The 21,169-nt window shown below is 36.5% G+C and overlaps 1 long non-coding RNA gene across 1 annotated transcript; it reads right to left on the reverse strand.

The window, feature by feature from the left end:
* Nucleotides 1–4,748: 4,748 nt before the first annotated feature.
* Nucleotides 4,749–15,130, reverse strand: LOC139132574 (uncharacterized). Its single transcript, XR_011552359.1, has 3 exons — nucleotides 15,027–15,130; nucleotides 14,231–14,342; nucleotides 4,749–5,442 (listed from the first exon to the last, which is right to left on the reverse strand). It is a non-coding gene; the product is annotated as an uncharacterized lncRNA (long non-coding RNA).
* Between the last annotated feature and the right edge of the window lie 6,039 nt (nucleotides 15,131–21,169).

Here is a 21,169-nt window from a genome sequence, read left to right on the forward strand (position 1 = left end):
AATGTCGCCACCAAAACAATATTATTCATCGAATTTTAACACTACCTACAAATAGAATGGTTCGTCCGATCATATATGTAAGAGTGTCGAGCTAGTAATCCTTTCATTCTATCTGAGGATTGCAAGATGCATGAAACTTAAGTAATATATTTCATTACTTTGTACTTGAAGTAATCTGTTTATTTATAACGCTCTGCTTTTGCATTGAGCACTGTAATTATATATATATTATATATATATATATATATATATATATATATATATATATATATAATATATATATATATATAATATGTCTGATATATTAAAGTTTGCACTAGGGCGGGGCTCTGAAAAATATCTTATTATTATTAAAGTTATGCGCCCGAAGGCGCGCCGAAAAATGCAACTGAATGATGAAATTTGTGGCTGGCACAATGCATTTTTCGCAAGTATGAGCCATGTCGAAAATGATAAACACACTGACCCCCCCCCCCCCTATTGGGCATTTCAAAATATGGTGACCCCCCCTACCATCAAAGTCAAAAACAGGGTGACCCCTCCCATGAATCTACCGGCCCCCCAGGCCGAAGAAACTGGCCAGTCCCTTAAACTGATTCCTATCACGCATGGATAGACTGGCAAACGCTATGAGCGGCTTAAAAGTGGTAGGGCAAAAACGCAGTTTCGTTAACGCTTTTATTGTTGAGAAAGCATTTAAAAGCGGAGGCCGCATCTAAAAAGCCACCAGAACAGAGCTGATATGGGCGAGAAAGTAAAGAGACGGTTTACATAAACATGCTGAAACAAAACAATTCGTCGAAGCGATGATGTCCAAGCTACGCGAGTACGAAGCGGCGCATGAGTCTGCCAAAGAAAATATAGGCAGATTAACAGCTATCCTAATGAAGAAGAAGCAGACGAATAACTTCTACTTTTTCAACCGCGCAAACACTAGTGGTGAGTGGTTGAGCCATTCTCCCACCAGCACCTCTTGCATCGGCCTGGTGTTTAAGATATGCAGTAGAGGTCTGCGTTTGAAATAACACATGTATCCAGCACAGAATTTGTCGTATTTTTTCACTACAGTCAGTTAGATACAAACTGTTTGCTCTTGTATTTGGTAGCAAATACAAGGCTCGAAATTAACTTTTTCCCTGGTAGTCCACTTGGGCTACCATTTTCTGAAGTTTGTGGCCCATGCATATTTTACTTTAGGGATGTTGTTTTTCATTAACCAGACAAGAAAAAGCTATTTTCCTAACAATGCTGGTTTGGCACTATTGATGCAACAGTTATTGTCTTTTATCACTGGCTGCATAATACTTCCGTTTTCTGTTTAGCATTTTTGGACATGCAAACAGGGATATCAAGGATAGCTGTACTGATCAGTATGTAACCCCATAAAAATGCCATGACGCGCAGGTTCTAAAATGACGCACGCGGTGACCAGAAATGATCTTTTTTATGGCCTAATGGACAACAGTGATACTCAAAAGTTTGGTGATCTATTGACAACTTGTTTCATTCTCAGAGTTGTATGAAAATTTTGATAGTCGCCATGACAACGACCACGACCTTCTCAGCACGTCGAGACTAGACATACTGTAGCAGTGCTAAAATAGATCATGGGCTTTCTGTACGGAGGAGGCATATTGCCCGTGATTGATACATTATGATCAAAATGCAATGAAAATGCGTTTTCATTGACCATCACTTCCAGTGCCTGTCATTCAAGTACGTCAGTTCAGATATTGGACATTGCACGCCAAGTACTGACTGAATTTTATACCCCGGTCTTTAGTAGTCCAAGTCAAATACCTTCGCTTGCCATTTCTATCCTGTCATTCTACAACTTTTGTAGGGTACTTACCATCTTGTGACACGCATATGAGAGAGAGAGAGAGAGAGAAGAGAGAGAGAGAGAGAGAGAGAGAGAGAGAGAGTTTGGTAATTTACATGAAATAAGGAAGTGTACTTAAAATGGAAATAAAAACTAAAAAAACAAATAAGGAAGTGTACTTAAAATGGAAATATAAACTAAAAAAACAAAGAACAAAACAGCCAATTCATATTTCTCAATTTGCACAATAAGTATATCGTCAATTCTAAGTACATACAAATGGTGAACCCAACGTAATTCTGTGAAGTGTTAAGGCTGTGTTTACAAAATCGGTGAGGGAGAGGTGGAGGAATTTGGGGGTAGTAGAGGGGGGACTAAACATGTATGATTTATCGTTTAAAATATCAAACTTGGGCCTAGTAATGGGGCAAAATCTAACACTGTTGATGACTTTTACAATATTTCTTTGTAATATATCAAATACAGCTTCTTGCTGCCTCCCTACAGCATGCTGAAACTCAATATTCAGTTTGTCGACAAAGTCTGTATATATAAATATGTATTAGGTGATAATTTAATTAGAGTCCAGCTTGACAGTCATTTGTCAATGATACAAATGCATGGTACACATACACAGCTGTGTTGGCAAGCTGAATACTTGACAGTTCAACATGCTATAGGGAGTAAAACAAGAACGCAGTTGTATAAAATAAGCAAAATTTATGCCAAAATTACCAAAGTTAATACAGCTACTGCCTACGGACACGTCTAACAATCAGATACTGGCCCACTACTGCAGTGTCACTGTCACTACAAACCTAAGCAGTGACAGTGATAGCTCTGACTCTGATGTACATGTAAATCGAATGATGCTCGTGACAGTGAAACATACTTGTACACAAGATCAGTCCAAGAGACATGAAAAGTTATCATGGATATTTGAATTCTAGCATATGAGAATAATAAAAAATAAAGACAAGCGACCTAGCAGCCGATATACCTCCTCTCTGTTATGTACGGAATTACTATTTTTGATACATGTGTTGATGAAGAAGGTGGAATGTTTTTGATAGATCATTTCAGTGGCCAGAAAAAATAAAGCTGCAAAAATACACAGTTGAAGATTTCATCATAATTTAAACATATCACATTGAGATCATCCCTAAGAAAATGTCAAACAAAGCTATCAGACGAGTATTTTTTTGAGAATCAATTTTTGGACCAAATATGGCGAAAATTGCCCCAAAATACAAAATTGCAGATTTCATCATGCTTTCAATGTATCATATTTAGTTCATTTGTAGGAATCTGTATACCAAATTTTAAGCTATCAGACGAGTTGTTTTTAGAAACACACATTTTGACCAAAATGACAAAAATTGCCTTATAAATGCAACTTTACATATTTCTGCGCAATTTGAATAAATCTGAAATAGACATCCCTAGGGACCTATGGACCAAATGTCAAAGCTATCTCACAAAGAAGAAGATTTTCAAGATTTTTTCAACCAAAATGACAAAATTGTCCCAAAAATACAAATATGCAAATTTCACCACGATTTGAATAAAATTAGTGAGGTCTCCCTCACTGAACTGCATATCAAATTTCAAAGCTATCGGACTTGCAGTTTCAAAGGAGAAGGCAATTGTTGACGGACGACGGACGGACGATGACGGAAAATAAGCTTATTTGATAAGCTCCGTGTCACTGACAACAAAGCCTATAAAACGATGGAGTCACCATGCTTGATTTTCTAAATTTTCACATTCACATCACAAAACTGAACAGTAAAAACTAATTTAAATGAAAAATATGTCACTAAATTCGATAAATTAGTTTTTAACCAAATTTGCTATTGTTACACCCAAATTTAAGAGATCAAAACGTTTATTTAACGGAGTATTTAAACTTCCAGTTTTGTTAATTTTAAGTAGCATCAAAGTCATAATGTCTTGTACTTTAGAAACACATTTTGGTAGGTCACTGTGCTCAGTTTTTTTACAATTTGGCAATTAGCCAGGAATTCACACTTTGCATGCATACTCTCTCATGATTGTCATTTTGTGTGCTCTTCAGCAGGTGCCCTTGACCTGACCAGCACTGGACTCAAGTGGTCTTAGACTTGCATATCCATACACGTTCACTGATGCGTTTAAAATGAATCAATTTAAGAGCTTGCCTTAGGAACTTGACTCGTAGCGTTGAACATCTGTGAGCAGAACTGCACAATCAATATTTAGTTTTCTGCGCGCACACCCCTTACAATTATGCGGGCTTGTGATAGTTGGGGGCAGACTTGAAAAATGTTGATCATATGGAGGGGATCTGAACAAAAAATAAGATTTCAATCGCGATTCCTCTAGCCCCCCAATCGTTTTTGTGAATACAACCTAAAATGCATTTTACTTGAGAACATTGGTGTCTCTTGACTTCCTACACTTATCAAACAGATATTACTATCTTTCTATTTATGTGTATTGTCGGAAGCGTTATACTTACAACTCTTTTCTGTAATGAGAGAGAGAGAGAGAGAGAGAGAGAGAGAGAGAGAGAGAGAGAGAGAGAGAGAGAGAACATACTGATGTACTTACTAACACGAAATAGACATAAAGTTCAGTACTAAACTTGTGACATGTATGAAAAAGGTCAAAGACTCATTTAGGTATGTAGGTAAGTAGGTAGATGTGATAAGATTATACTGTTGCAATACTTACCGGCTGATCACGTTATTTCATGTAGAGGAGAAAAGAGAGAGACGGTGCAATGGTTTGTTATAAATGATTGAAATATTTATTACAGGGCAAGGTGTTTACAATAAACAATAGATCGAAAGATGGTCGTAACACAGAGAACATCGGTCCGATATCTTATCTTATCTTATGGTTCTAGACACGAAAACCTACGAACAATTGACTCCCTGCGGCCACATTTAATCACATCGATAAACAGATGGACGTGCATATGCATGACATACGGTGTCCAAGAATCAACTTTGGAACAAATCAGTCAAGGCATCTCCGATAAATGATTGCGAACTCTGACAGATTTACGGACCGGCATGGCCTAAAACGATGATTTCTCCCGATCAAATGGTCGAATACTAATTAACTTCAAACCTTAGGTTCTTCGTTTTCAATATAACATGAAGAAACGATACACTTACTGTGCTCCAGAAGAGGTGATATTACATATATTCAGGGAAACAAAGGTAAAAAGAACAGATAATAGTTACCGACAGAGATACTATGCTGGACTAGCAGAACCGTTTTGCATCACACTGATTTTAAGTGAGAGACCCTTGTTATTCGACTTGATCTCAACATTAACATTTACTATCGCAAAATTCAAAGCCAAAAGATGAAGTGAAAAGAGCAATGTGCTTTACATAAATAACTGCGAGCGTTTACCTTCAGTTAAGTAGAGAGAGTTAGCCAGCTCATGTTGACCATTTTACGCAAAATTTTCTGCAGAATGTCCGTGTGATAGCCCTCGCCATATTCAACGATTCTCTTTCGCTCCATTTCACAAATGATATCAGATGGCCTGCGCATGTTTGCGAGTTCTTGGTCATCAATAAACTGGCTGCACAGCTCCTTAAAAGTTTTGAACTGCTCCGATCCTGAAATAGTGAAGGGAAACGTATACTTTGTAAACTTTGGAACTGTATGAGAATAACGATAAAGGATTTGGTCTCGCAGTTGTTATCGACAAACGTAATAAGATGTTCTCAGCTAATACAGTTCGGGAACTTACCAAATATGGTAAATTTGGAGTGTTTACTCATACAGTAAATTTTCATAAAAGTGAGGCTATGACGTCTGTTATGACCCCAACGTAACAGACTACGTTGGGGTCAAAACAGACGTCATAGCCTCATGTTAAGCATTGCGTCTTCTCTACACTGTCATTCTAAATGAATGACGTTCCACACTCCATTCATTCATTATGATGGATCCACCAGAAGTGGCAGCTTACGTGTCAGCCAGAAGTGGCAGATTATTGCAGACAAGTAGAGGAAAGTAGCTATATATGCCAAACTGTGAAAGCTCATTAGATATACGCATTATGAATCAGCTGACATGAAAATGCGAAATGACTTTCAATATTGTTTTAACTTGGTATCATCAGTGTACATAGCATGTTTTGCCAACTTTAATCAAGTAAATCATCGTTTATATCCCTAAAGTTAATTAACTATGCAAATATGAATTGTCTGAATAAACGCTAAAGGACTTTGAATAATGTTTTATCAAAGCATCGTCAATGTATATAGTAAGTTTCGTCAACTTTGGTCAAGTCAACCAAATATATATCCTTAATTAGGAAAGTTCATTAAATATGCAAATTAGGAATGGCTGAAGGAAAAAAATGTTTAATGACTTTCAATAATGTTATATCATAGTATCTTTGATGTACATAGCAAGTTTCGTCAACTTTGGTTAAGTAAACTCAGATATATATCCCTAATTATAAAAGTTCATTACATATGCAAATTAGGAATTGGATGAAGCGAAAATGCTGAATGACTTTCAATAATGTTATATCATCTAGTATCTTCAATATACATACCAAGTTTCGTCAAATTAGTAATTATCTTCATGTAACCCTTAATACCTTTCACGGCTGATAATATGTAAGTGTGATCAACATTTGTAGCAAATCTCGTCAAATTATGTGCAGTCGTTCTCAATGTATATCCGTTTTTTTTCCCAAAATCATTAACTTTGCAAATGAGCAAAAAGTAAGCAAGCCACACCAACCAAAAGCTAATCAGTTTTTGCCATTTGCAAAATGAATCTATTTACCAGTGTACCAGATTTAATTGTAATCTGATGAGCCGTTTTTTGTGATTTCGGGTGCACGGACAGACAGACGGACAGACATCGCTGCGACATTAGCTCTCGTGTGTGAACACGTGAGCTAAAAACCCTTGGATAAAGGGAAATTCTCTGGAAACCTGCATGACACAATAAACGCGTTTACGAACTACTACACTAACACAACACATTTTTTTTGAACAAAAACATCTTTATTAGAATAGAATCGATGTCAAAATGTACTTTAAAAACAAAATGCGATTGAAACTTTTAAAGATTTGTACTGATATAAAACTTTTCATAATACACCATTAAACATGAGAGAAAATGCCGAGAGAGTTTGACCGGTTGACCTCGCTGTTAATTTTATGCAGGAAATTACAATAACAATGCTTGGTCGAATGACGCAGTGCCTTGAGGGTGGGATCACCAGTGGTATATGGGGAGGAGTACCTTCCCGATGGTGATAAGTGGTGCAGATTACCGTCGCCTAGGTGACTGGCGTATACGCGTGCCAAAAGACACCTATGGTTGATTTCCTGTTGACCAGTCGGATGGCAGAGTTGCAAATACCTGGACTGAACCATTTGGTTTTTTGTGGATGTCGGTGGTACTTTGACAATATAAGTAAAGATGCACATATATTGAGTTTATTGTCTTGTTTATGAGCGGCCAGTATTTCCAACAGCATAAATTATGTGCATTTGCCCTTGAAGGAATAAATAATTTTCGAATAAAACATCGCGAATGTAACTACATTCCTTAAGCTCGACGTACACTTAAGTGCCCCAAAGAACCATGAAATCGCCCGACTTTCGATTGAAGAGATGAGTTTTGCCAAACCGCGTATACAGAAAAAGTGGCAGATGACTTTATTTTTAGAATCATAGACAGTATAGCGAGATGTAAAAAATGTGAAACAGGCTCCCCACCTAACTATCCTAAATGTTTTTGTGTCGAGTTTGTGTTTGATTCGTTTCGAAAATGTGTTCCTACATTCTTATCCGATTGTTTGTGTTAATGAAATGTTTGTTTCGCTTTGGATATTTGTAGAGAAGTTTGGATTAGTGTGTACGGTAATGTTTTGTTTGTGTGGGGAAGCTTATGGCGAGACGCAGCCGGACCTATGTTGTTACAAAAGTTGATAGAGTCGCCCTTTGACGCTTGCGTTTCGAAACCCGAGTGTGGTTTCTCATCAGTCGCAGTGTAGATTCTTTCCTTAGTTTGTGTTTGTGAAAATTTATTTTAATGCATTTTAGTGGTCTTGCTTTCCGATTAGCGAGGCAAGTATATTAATTTTGGTCACGTTGTGAGTCCGTTTGGTGGTTCGGTTTGTTTGTTCTATATTTCTTTACTTCGGTAAATTTTGTTTTGACTGGTGTATCTTTTAGATATTTTTGCGGAGGTTTGTGAATTTTTAGGCAATAAGTACCACTGCGGGGTACGGATTTTATGTTTATTGGATCAAGATACTTACAAGTATCCTGGTTGATGTGCTTGTTCTCGTACATTTTAATTAATAGTTCATTTACTTTGTTTACTGTTTGTTCTGGCTTGTTGTGTATAATACTGAGTGCTACGTAATTGCCTTTCGCATTCGAGTACGTAATCGTTTGTGTTGACAATAACGAAAAACCGACCCTTGTCGAAGGGTTATTTTCCCAAAATTTGTCCAATGTTTGCAAGCTGGTTTATCGCGATTCTTTTGGCACGCGACATGTTTTGTTTCCTTGTTTGAAAGGGTATCTCTAGAAGTGCGAGTTTAGCAGCTTCAGATAGCTTTCAAGTTTTTGTTTTTTGTTGTTCGTGAAGTCCAATTTGACTTTTCTTTGAATTGGTGTTGTTGCGATTGTTTGTGTCTCACGATGTAGCGTAGTCACATTATACGACTTTATTTGTTGAAATCCTGAGGTGGTTTTATTCTGTTTGGTTTTGTTGGTGTCCGAATGAATTTTAAGGCTTTTGCCTAGTACTATTTTTCGGAGTTTCATAGTTTGAGCGATGATAGGTTGTTGTTGAATTTCATGTTGTTGTCGGCTTTTCTTTGGAAATAGCTGATTTATTTCCACGGCCATGTTTCTGTTACGTTACTGTGATTGTTTATTTTGTATTTAATGTTGTGTTTCAGTTGTTTGTTATGTGTACGATTTTTGTTATTTCTTTTAAGTGTTTGTGTGTTCTATGTCATCTTATCGTATTTTTTGGTAGTTCCCTTTTTGGAGTATTTGGTGGCCCTGAAAAGGGCCGCTTGGTATGGGTTTTTGTTAGCGCTTGGCGCGTTTGTTTTGGCGATAAGCCTAGCTTTTTATGCTTCTTTTCGCCGATTCGATGTGCTTGGTGAGTAGGTGTTTGCCGCGTTCTTGTCACTATGTGTGCGTACATGGACAGTCTGCATAGCCCTTGAATGTGGTCTCGATTTTGATCAAACTTACAATTTAGGAGTATATATCAAAACTGATAAATGATTTATGTGATTACTGTAGCTATAGATAGGCTACATTCAGGACGGGCAGCGACGGTCAGTAATTAGTAGGCAAACAGGTGGTTTTCACCGTGGGCAGTCGAACTCGGTGCAATGATACTGAACATTAATAGTAAGCCTGTCACCTTGAAGGTAATGCTGTAGGTGAAAACAAGGACACACGATGGTACAAACAACACCACAAGTGAAACGTACACACAGAAATACACGCGTTCCTACGTTGTGCCCATCCGGGCCACGCGATTAAAATATGACTGATACTGCTGGATAGTGTTAATTGGGTCGGCAAACAGTCAATTAATAGTTTAATTGACTACCTGGGTGATTGGCAGGTCGTGTCCAACGACGCATATGCAAAGCAGGCCAAAAGACAAAAGCCCCCAAAGTTATTGACAGCTGGCCAGGGGTCACCATGAATACGTAATGAAGCTTCACTACGCAGAAACTGCGTAGTCAAGCCCTTCTTAACCGGTCAAACTCTCTCGGCATTTTCCGGCATGACAAAATTAAGTACAGCTGAACACGCTTAGAGTTAATATTTGTAGCCACTATTTAGTCCTTTGGCTGGAGGGGGCCTAACGTGCACCCCGCTCCCATAAACCTACTACCTGGGGTATATTTTTGTTCTTTAGGATCCGCTGAACAAGTAAAAATGTTAACATTGGATATTTTGGGATGCACTACCTCTCTGGGCCGGTTTTTGATTTGCATGTACCGCGAAAAATGGCAAAATGTGAGTAGGGGTAGGGGGTACTATATCCTCTCCTAGATTAAGTAAACTAGTATGAAATAACCTAAAACTTACACTTTTGGAAAGCTCAGACACTGCTCGTTTTGAAAAACAACCCTATAAGCAAAATAGATTTGTGTACGTAGAATAGGACTACTTTAAACGAATATTTTGACAATTTTCAAATTCTTTACCCTAAATACCATGTAACAATTGTGATTTACTTTTTATGAAGCAAAATTTGACAACTTTTGTATTTAGGTCATTTATTCCTACACATTCAACAAGAAAATAAGTGTTAACATTAGATACTTAACAATACACTGCTTCTCTGGAGTCAATTCTGAGTTGCGTGTATCGTATGGGGTGCACACAAGATAGGGGTAAGAGGTACAAGATGAAGTAAACTGGCTTTGAAATGCCATATATCTCATAGTTTTGGAAAGCTTAAATACTGGTCTCTATCTAAAATATATAGGTTTAAGTAAAAAATATGACGTCATAGAATTGGGTGAATTTAACTCGATTTTTCCTGGTAATTCAGTATTTTTAACTGGAAGAAATATGATAACTATGGCTACTTTACAATGAAGAAAACAAACAAACCGATTTATGGATTTTATTAACCAAATGCAATGTGCTAAAGAAGGACAAAAATGTCAAAATTTGGTATATTACCATGCAGTACCGTCTCTAGTCAGTAAATTTGCAAGTTTTGCTATACTGGTATATCATGAATGAGCATTTCATTGGACAGGTTTGCATTGAACAAATGCACAGCTTCAAAAAGAAGACTTTAAAACGCGTCCACGTAGCCACAGTGTCATTTTCTCTGAAAGTAATATACACTGTTGATGGCTGCCTATTTTAATTATATACTTTGTAAATATTATTCTATAAAATAATTGATAAGGCGTCTTTGGAAAATGTCTATGCCTTCCTTGCTTTGGTGATACAGTAAAGAATCACTATCAAACTATACCGTTATTCACGTTTTGTGTTTTTGATGTTCATATTTTTACTATAGTTGCGGATACTACTCTCTTGCTAATTCTTTTTTTGTTTCTTTTTTATTCGATTGCCCAAGATGAATTCTCATTTGTTCTATATCCTCCTGTCATCTAGGTTTATAATCCGTGTCCTCTTAGTCTGTAGGTTAAGTTTTTGATCACCCTGTGGAGCTTTTCAGTCACCGTGCTACCTATTAAAGACAAACGTGACCTTGTCTTATGATGGCATATCAGCTGATCATGAAAGTAATTTGACCGGATGGACGCATTTGCAGACACTGAGACATGATTACAAATTTAATGAACACATCAGTAGGGTTATGGAAATATGAAGTAAAAATAATACACCATATGAAAAGTCATACCATGATTAATCTTCAGATTTGGGACATCATGTTGTTTTAGGGATACTGAGGCTGCGTTCACAAATAACGGTAAGGGGGAGGGAGTCTGGAGGAATCGCGATCGAAATCTTATTTTTTTCAGAGCCCCCAATCGATACTCTCAAAATTTTCAAGTCACCCGTCTATATGATCAAAAATTTTAAAGTCTCCCCATTATCATATTGCCGCATATTTATCAGGGGTGAACGCAAAAAAATAAACATGTACGGGGCAGTTCTGCTCGCAGATGTTCAACACTACCTGTTATTAGCAGTTTGTAGAGCCATATACCTAAGGCAACTTCTTAAATTGATTCATTTTTAAGCACATCTGTTGACTTTTTGATTTGTCAGTCAAGCCGACTTAAGTTGATCCAACTCGATCTGGCCAGGCCAATGGCATCTGCTAAAGAGCACACAAATTGACGATCATGAGATAGTATGCAAATTGTGAATTCCTTGCTACATTAGATGCCACCTATAAGGGGCCGTGGATAATTAAAACATGCGCACGGCAAACGAAACTAAGTGCGTTTGTCCTCAACCCCTCCCCCCTCTCCTAAACGAAAGTTTGGAAGTGCGAAAATCCAACCAAGCCTCATTCTGTATCTGCATCCAACAAGCGGTGATTACGTCGCTATGAAATCACGCATACGCTACTGACCCCCCGCCCCCGCATATCCCCTTCTAAAAGCAATCTCTGTTCAGCGCCAACTCAATAATGACTCATCCAATAGAATGAAATGAAACAATGTATTCAAAATGATTGTTACGTTATTTTACTCGTGCACTGATTCACATGTATGTCAAAAGAATGCTGGTGTGTGGCGCCGGTGCCGTACTGGCTGGTACACGCCGAACATTTACGTTTTGCAATACAGAAAAAAGTGTAGCGAGATGTTGCGATAGTGAAACTTTTAGTGCGATTTTTGCGCTAGGTGTTCGCAGTACAGCCAACCCCCCTAAACACAGAAGTTGCGTTTACCGTGCGCTTGTTTTAATTATCCATGGCCCCTAAGTTTTACAAAATTGACAGTACTGGAAGATTGAAATATTCCATCAAATAAACGTTTTTATCTCTGAAATTTTTGGTGTAATAATGGTAAATTTGGTAAAATTTAAATTATTCCATTTAGTCACACATTTTTTCATTTAAATGAGAGTCTTTACTATACAAAGTTTTAATTTTGTGTTATTTTACGGTGAGAATGTGAAAATTTAGAAATCAACCATGGTGACCCCCATCTCTTTTCTTTAATATTTAAAATTTGATCATTCTCATACGCCAGAATTCAAAAATCCCTGATAACGTTCAAATCTGCATGAGTTCCGTGTGTTGCTTTCTGGCCTGATTTTGTGTACAAATATGTTTCACTGTCACGAGCGTCACAGAGCTATCTCTGTCACTGCCGGTATGCAGTGACAGTGACACTGTCCGTAGGCAGTAGCAGGGCAGTCCCTATAGTAACTGTGATAATTTTGACAATAATTTGTTCAGTTTATACAACTGCATTCTTGTTCTACTTCCTGTAGCATGTCGAACTGTCAAGTATTCAGCTTGCGAACACAGCCTGGGAATATGTACCCTGCATTTGTATCATTGACACATGAGTTTAAGTCTCGAGTCTAATTCAATTATCACTTTATATGCATATATGCAGGCTTTTGTCGACAAACTCAATATTGTATGTTTTAGCATGCTGTAGGACGACAGCAAGAAACTGTATTTGATAAATTACATAGAAATATTGAAAAAAATATCAACAGTTGCAGCTTCTGCCCCCATATACAAGGCCTACTTGTTTGTTTGTTTGGTTTTTTTTTTTTTTTTGGGGGGGGGGCAGTACATACATTTTCAGACTTTTTCAAGGGAAAAGTAATAAAATGCGACAAATGGTTCTGGATCTTGTTTAAAATTTTATTACATTTTCATTGAATTAACCAAACCTTAGAATCGTTAAAAAAGGGAACCAAAAAAAAATTCAGCAAAATTTTCAAGTCTCCCTCTACTACCCCTAAAATTTTAGACACCCCTGAATTTCTCCAGCCCCTTAACTGTTTTAGAGAATGCAGCCTAACGCATAATATGTCTAACAGTGGATCCAGTTGCAAGGAAACGATTGAGGCACAAAGGAGCAGAACGTATACAACAAAGATGTAAGAAAAAGCAGACTTGTGTCATCAGCTTACACTTTCCCAATTGAGAAACATTCACATTATTTCTGATATAGATGCCATGTAGCAATACAAAACATTTTACAAATTACGTACACAAAGGCTTCCACAACCTGTAGGGTCCCTCAAAGGATTGAAGACTCTGGTGATCTCATACCAAAAGATTTCACTGGAGAGCATGGCATCAATCCTGACTGTTTCCGAAGGCTTACGATGAACCTCATGCATTTGACGACTCGTGGCGAAAAATCGACAGAAGCTGTTACATCACGCGCAACTTGGTCATTAGCCCTTGGAGAGGGCGGTGGATTTTTAAAGCAGACTGCATATTTTGTAACAAAGAAGGTCATAAAGAAATAAAAAACTAAAGGTTCAAGGACAACAGAGAAAAATCCAATATTGAGTGTACTGTCTGGAGGAACGTAGACAGGTAGTGCATCCCAAAATATACAATGTTAACATCTTTTTTCTTGTTCAGCAGACCTAAAGAACAAAAAATACCCGTGTAGTAGGTTTTGGGGATGCATGGTGGACCCCTCCAACCTATGGACTAGTCCCTGGTTTTGACACAGTCTCACGCATCTTTAGACATGTATGTTATATTGTGAACAATAAGGATATTGTTTATCGTTTAGGTTAAAAGTATACATTGTTAATGTCATTGTATGCCCGTAATTGAAGTGTCACACCAGCTGTAATAGTTTGGTGTATTTTGTTATGCCTTAAAATAGCGTGAAAATGACATTCAAATTTTTCAATGTAAATAAATTTCAATGCCAATAAAGTGGACAGATTTTTAGTTATAGTTTACCTTCAGGTAGCCTCACATTGATTAACCGTTTGAATCTAGACCAATTTCTATCTTCACTGGGGTTGTTGGTAACCGCACCGGCCGTTGCCATGATATTATGTGCGAAGAAATTCTGTTGAAAAGACCGGGTAACTTTGAGTATAAATTTTACACCGAGGAGCAATGGTACAAGTAGCAGCACTCTTTTACGCCTGTACAGGCTGTTCCAGTGGTATATCGATACGTAAACATAGTGTTCGAGTACGCGTAACTCCACACAGTCCAAGGGTCAATAGGTCGCCATCTGCTAGCGTTAGCGCGTTTTATAAAAGGAAAGCATAGCAACTCGCCGTTCGCAGAACTGCATATTAAAGTAATATTGATCTAGCCAACTTGTGCATCTCGCAGACAAATACATTTCCCTTACTTTCTCCAAATAAACTCGCTGCAAATACACCACAAAACTATTTAGTATGGGCACTGGAAACTACGATATAAAGCCTTTATCACACTCTGCTGAACCCATCTTAGCGACGCCATATATGTATATAGTTGGTTTATGGATTGGAATGCCTTCATACAATTGTGCAATGATTTTAGCTAACTTGAGATATCTATAGGCTTGAAAAAAGCAATAATTTCTGCTTAAAAAGCATTAATAGTTTGCGTTAGAAGGAGATTGCAAATGTATTTCAAAGCAACCTGATTTGACTTTTGAACCCGGAAATAAATATATATATATAAGAAAACGGCAAACTATGCCCGGAAAACACAAAATGATTTGTGATATTCTTGCAAAGACTTTATCAATACTTACTGTATTAATAGCTGGAAATTTTCCTCACTTGTCTGTTATGTAAAAGTAATGAAACTATTGTAAAGGCGCCAAGTTTTCCACCGTGCCTGTACTGTGTGATGGCCGAACTGCTTAACTTATTGTGGTCTGGTCCCCTGTCCCATTTCTACCGCTGGCTGCGCTGCTCACAAAAGAGGGTCAGGTATTGGCTTATGTAGCAAGAGACTGACAAGAGCAGAAGTGAAACGGAAGTGAGAGCGCCGCCACTGTTTGAAGTGTGGCAACGATGCCGGGCCGACATCGTTACAGCGATGAAAACGCCCTGTCTCCTTATCTCGCGAACTGGTGTTCTGTAATATTTCAGTCAGAATTTTGACTCCATATTAATGAGCTTTGTCACCTGACAAGATCATGTGATCAGCACACCCGAAGAGTGGCAAGCTCGGAAATTAGACGACAAAACATCGAACGTTGAAGTTATTTGCACGGCTTCACTTTTAAGTCTCCGACTGTGTTCTCCTGTGATGGTATTTAGTGAAAAGTGAGGATTATAGTCTATTATTTTTTCTCAGACGTGACCTTGTGACCATAATGACACACTATCTATCCCTATTTTCGCATGAGTACGGCAATGACTCAATTTTTCATTTTTCATTCATTGTCTACAAAGGATGCTTGGTCCGGGAAACAATGGTGGTAAAATTATTCCGTGGGCATGCGAAATCAAAATTCGAAGGTAACTCCAATTCCGTTGAAAATAAATTCAACGCAATCACTGCACTCGTACTATTGACCAATGATAGCCATGCTTACAATATCCCATACCTGACACTAGTTTCGTAAGCAGCGCAGTCAGTGGTAGAAATTGGGCAGCGGACCAAACTAAACTCAGTTGGCATACTCCAAACAGTGGCGGCGCGAGATAAGGAGACAGGGCGTTTTCATCGCTGTAACGATGTCGGCCCGGCATCGTTGCCACACTTCAAACAGTGGCGGCGCTCTCAATTCAGCTTTCCCTACTGCAGCTTTCGACAAATATGGGGTGATTTACTACATGGTAATTTACCTCATTTTTATGAACTTCACTTGATTGCTAATTCCAATGATATAATGCACTCTATGGCTATATTAAATTCAAAACCAAAGGACAACTATAAAAGATGTCTTCATGTTTGTTCTTTCGTATGTTTGCGAAATCATTGGACCTACGTTTTCGTGGGTGAATGTGTCTGACAGAATAACGTAAGTGAAGGGTGGCACCGAAGTAGGAAATATTGAAGACATTTTCATTTTTAGCTCACGTGTGTGATCAATGATCTGATATATATCTAATTTTACTTAGAAGTATCGGGCAGTGTCAAGTTAATAAATAGCTAATTTGCATATTTTATGAAGTTTTGTAATTAGTCATATAACTCCGATATAACAGCACAAAATGTGTGAAATCTGCCGCAGATATAGATCCGACTAATATCTTACTGTGGTGTAAAGCATTTAGTAGTGTGAAGTTAATTAAGGGTTGCATATTTAATGAACTTTGTAATTAGTTATGTAACTCTGAAATTACAGCACCCAAGTCAGTGAAATCGGGTACAGATATTGATCTGATAAATATCATAATTGTACTGAGAAGCATTTGGCAGTGTCAAGTTACATATAGGTCATTTGCAAATTTCATGAAGTTTTTCAATAAGTCATATAACTCCAACATAACTGCACCAAATGTGATTAAATCTGCTGCAGATATTGATCCGTCAGATATCTAATTGTGGTGTAAGCATTTAGTTGTATGGAGTATATTTAGGGTTCATTTGTATATTTAATGAACTTTGTAATTAGTGATATTACTCCAAAATTACAGCATTAAATTTGATGAAACGTGCTAAATATTAATTGTTCTATGAAACATTGAACAGTGTCAAGTTAATTCAGGGCTCATTTGCATATTTAATAAATTTGATGAGATTTGCTACAAATGTTAATCACACCAAGATATATCAACTGTGAAAGATATTAATGGGTGACATAAAAGATAATGGATAATTTGCATATTTAATGAAATTTCCTTATTAGCTATATATATCTGATTTGACTTGATCAAAATTGACAAAACTTGGTATGTATATTGAAGATACTATGATTTAACATTATCGAAAGTCATTTAGCATTTTTACTTCATCAAACTCTTAATTTGAATATTAAATTAACTTTTGAAATTAGGGATTTTTATTTGAATTGACTTGACCAAAATTAATGAAACGTGTTATGTACATTAAATATACTATGATATAACATTTTCGAGAATCATTAAGCATTTTTACTTCAGCCAAATACTTATTTGCATATTTAATAAACTTTCCGAATTACATATATACATATATATCTTGGATCTTGGAATTGACTTGACCAAAGTTGATGAAACTTGCTGTGTACATTGAAGATAATATGATATAACATTCTTGAAAATCATTAAGCAATTTCACTTCAGCCAATTCCTAATTTACATATTTAAAGAGCTTCACTTATTAGGGATATATATCTGAATTGAATTGAGTCGACTGAAGTTGATGAATCTTGCTACATATATTGAAGATACTATAAAACAACATTATTGAAAGTCATTAAACTTTTTTACTTCAGCCAATTCCTAAATTGCATATTCAATGAACTTTCAAAATAAGGGATATTGTGTTATCTGTATTGACTAGACCAAATTTGACGAAACTTGCTATGTACATTAAAGATAATATTATACAACATTGAAAGTCATTAAGCATTTTTACTTTAGCCAATTCCTTATTTGCAAATTTAATGAACTTTCCTAATTTGGGATATTTATCTGTCTTGACTAGAACAAAGTAGACGAATTGCTTTGTACATTAGAGATACTATGCTACGACATTATTGAACGTCATTTAACATTTTTACTTCAGCCAATTCCTAATGTGCATATTTAATGAGAAATTTTCAGTCAATTCCTAATTTGCATAGTTTAATGAATTTTCCTGATTTGGGATATATACTTGGATTTAGAATTAATCTGTGGTTAATATTATTCATTATGTTGATCATAATACTTTCAATGAAGTTGCAAACATGTGGCAAAGGTTCAAATTTACACATAAATGCAATATAATGAAACACGTGAGCATTTTCAGTTCATATCTGGTTTCAACTTGTTGGGACAATAACACACTTTCGAAAGTGTGGTATAGCAAGTACAATGAAACATGATCGTATCGTATACCACTGCTGCCAGGTCACGGTAATAGACAGCATTGAAGTTTTATGTTGGCCCAGGGCAATTGAAACAAAACGCGGCAAGTAATTAATGAGATTTTGATCAAAAGTACTAGGAAACTTTCTTCCTTAAAAATAATTCGTCTGCATCAGATACAGCTGTCTTGACAGATAACACCAACATTGCAGATGAATTCAACAGGTATTTCACAAACATTGGCCAAAGTCTTGCGTTATATGAGTGATAACATCTGAACTTGGATTTACAAAAAATCGTTATCTCATCTAAACTTTCAAAACTAGAATAGAAGAACTTTACCGGGGAAATAACTTTTGTGTCATTCATATTTTTTTTACAAAAAATCACTTTTATTCATCTCTCAATTATGTTTAAACTGCACATAACTTTTCGAAAAACAATTCAATCGGAAAAGTGAGCAAGGGAAAAAAACCCCAACAATAAAAGCAATGAACCAAAAAAAAAAAATACACGCAACGGTACTATTCACAAAACTAATCCATTATAAATACTTTTTCATTTGTTCTATGTATTTACTCTTCTTTGTAATTTTAGATACATTAGTTCTTCCTTCAAAAAACGTTCAATAAATTTTTCATTCAATATCTTTGTCTTGTATACTACAAAGATAGCTATATTTATAACTATGTTCATCTCTATAAACGTATCAATATCTAACATATAACCATACACCACGTGCTTCCACAGTATTTTAAAGTTCGTTTTCCACACCATATTAATAATCTCATTGACTTTTTGCCAGAAACGGATTGTAGTAGTGCACTCAAACAGGAAATGCTCACAATCGTCCTTCTTATGGCATGTCTTACACTCAAAGTGGTCTTACACTCAAAGTGGTCTTCTATTTTCCATTTCCATAAGTTATACCTATGCGGTAACTTATCATGTAACTAAAATAATTAAACTGGGCAATTTTCTTTATATACATCACCTTCAGCTTAAAACACCATATCTTTTCCCACATATACGTCTCTCCACAAGATCTTTCCCAGATTCTACAAGCATATGATTTTTCTGATTTGCCTTGGCAAAGTTAAAATAGTAATCTTTACAAGAGCAGTGTAATATATTTCTATATTTGCCATTATCACATCTCATCAACTTGTCTATTTCTTGTCTTTTTACATGTATCTTTCTTTGTACCTTTTCCATCTCCTAAACCCACGTCTTTGGAATAGCCGTTCTCAACACTTTTAGTTGTGAAAACCACTTTCTTTTACATTTCAAAATCTCGAATAAACTACAGGCGATATAAAGTTCCCATTACTAAAAACATCTGCTACGTAAATTATTCCAGAATCTATAAATGCTTTGAAAAACAGAGCCTTGTTTTCGAATTTAATGAACTTATTTCTCCATATGATCTGCTCCCCGATGCTGTTTGGTGACTTTTGTGTCTTCTATGTGAATAAATTTAGAATAGCGGTATTTAAATTGTTTTTATTTAATTTTATTTATTTAATTTTATTTAATTTTATTTAATTTAATTTAATTAATTTTATTTTATTTTATTTTATTATTTAATTTAAATTTTCTATCATTACTTACTACTTAGCAAAAATAAAACTTTCTAAATCCGTGGCACTTTGCGGCCAGTCCATTTTCTAATTTAGGTATTCAATTAGAAAATAGAATGAAGTGTAATTATCAAATTTCAAATATTCTAGGCGAGCAAATGAAGTGCATTTTGGTCATTTTCTGAACATATTAGATTTCGCCTCAAGTAAAGTGTGAGAAATAGGTAAAAGGCCAATCACAAAAGTTTTCGACATACTCTTCGTGTTGAATGTCTTGTTAAACGTTTTCCTACTTTCTTTTCCTTGGCGACACATGTCCAACACCAAAGCTACATACCTCAGCATCGCGAGCATGTTCAGTAGTGAAAGTTATGAACTGAATCAGCCGCTCCGAGACACTGTGCATATATTACATAAATTAAATTGTAATAGGGATAATTATGTTTTATTTGACGAGTGTAACAAGAGAATGCGTTCATGTCAGTAATTATGTTGTGTTTGGATATGCTGGTGGTGTCATTTGTTTGGTTCAAGTCTGACCTCCGGCCAGACAATGTTTCAACTTTCGTAGAGTTGATTGTTGTGGTGGTCGGCTGATATTACCGCCCGATAGGATAACTTCCTGTGGTCGAATAAATTATTTAAATTAATCTTAAGAAATATGTACATTTACGTTGTATGGGCATGCTGTGCTATAATGGTAGGGAAAGTGAATAATTCAATCTTGTCGATCCTATCATAAACACTTCCAGAAAAAAGTACAGGAATAGGTTGATCCATGATTAGGCCGCGAACTGCCAGGAATGTAACGATCAAAAACCCATGAAATTCTGAATGGCCTGATCGTAATATGCGCGGGAACGCTTAGATATATATGACAGTTGTCATGATAACTAATCTCGTGCTCCACCTCTACTAGGGGGTTGGGGGTCGGTGGAACTTTAACTACAAATGCAAAACGTGAACCTCTTTCCGAATGGAATTTCGTAATATAAACGCTGTGACTTTGAATATCATTTAGTTGGTTTCAGCATTCTCTATCCTCATGAGGCAACTGATGATAATCTAGCTTGGTAAACCAGAATTTGAAAGGTCTTTACTATCGCTGTATCCGTACACTAAATGTACACTTATTAATCTTAATTTTTCGGGGGTGGGGGTGTCAGTCAAAATTTCTGTATCAGCAAGGGGTTTAATCCAATTCATCATGGTTGGTTGGTTAGGGGTCTGGGGCGGTAACTCGAAATTTCTTAGTTTCTTATGTAATTCCCCGACCCATCGGGCGTAAATGTCGACGGCTGCCATGGTTTAGTATACATGTCGAGACACCGGTAAATCGATGGTGCTTTGACTTTGGTCATGTGACC

Source organism: Ptychodera flava, chromosome 5, assembly GCF_041260155.1.
Source record: "Ptychodera flava strain L36383 chromosome 5, AS_Pfla_20210202, whole genome shotgun sequence".
In the NCBI taxonomy this organism is placed as follows: domain Eukaryota; kingdom Metazoa; phylum Hemichordata; class Enteropneusta; family Ptychoderidae; genus Ptychodera; species Ptychodera flava.